Below are 649 nucleotides of genomic sequence, written 5' to 3'. Positions count from 1 at the left end.
TTGTCCAGTAAAATATCCTGGTATTGCCCCATCTGTTGAGACCTATAAGTTACCCTTCTGTTGCAGCACGAGGTGACCTAATGGGGACTGTGATGGGCTGGCTCAGAGTGAATTTCTCTATCTCTTTCCTGAGAGGATATTGGTTTCTGTTGAATTTTTGGCTTTCAGGTTTCAATCGCACCTCAAGGGAAAAGATGCTTGCTTGCTCTCCCTGGAGTTCTGCTAGAGCAAATGAAGGGGGTTACTTGATTGTCGATCTCATTCCAACATGGACTGGTTTCTGGAGTTTGAATAAGTAATTTCCAGGCATGGTCAGGAGGAACCTCCATTTGCAGACTTTTGGTTTCAGGAAGAAAAGTTATTTGCATATGCAACTTTGGGAACAAGTTTTAGCTCAGTAAGGGGACTGGGGTGTTGTTGTTGTTGTAGTTAGGTGCCATTGAGTTGGTACCGACTCATAGTGATCCTATGCACAGCAGAACAAAATATTGCCCAGTATTGAGCCACCCTCACAATGTGGCCACGCTTGAGCCCATTGATGCTGCCACTTTGCCAGTCCATCTCACTCAGGGTCTTTCACTTTTTCTCTGACCCTCCACCTTACCAAACATGATATCCTTCTCCAGCAACTCGTCCCTCCTGACAATAT

The sequence above is a fragment of the Chrysochloris asiatica genome, unplaced genomic scaffold, assembly GCF_000296735.1.
Source record: "Chrysochloris asiatica unplaced genomic scaffold, ChrAsi1.0 scaffold00153, whole genome shotgun sequence".
NCBI lineage: Eukaryota > Metazoa > Chordata > Mammalia > Afrosoricida > Chrysochloridae > Chrysochloris > Chrysochloris asiatica.
This window is presented reverse-complemented; position numbering follows the sequence as displayed.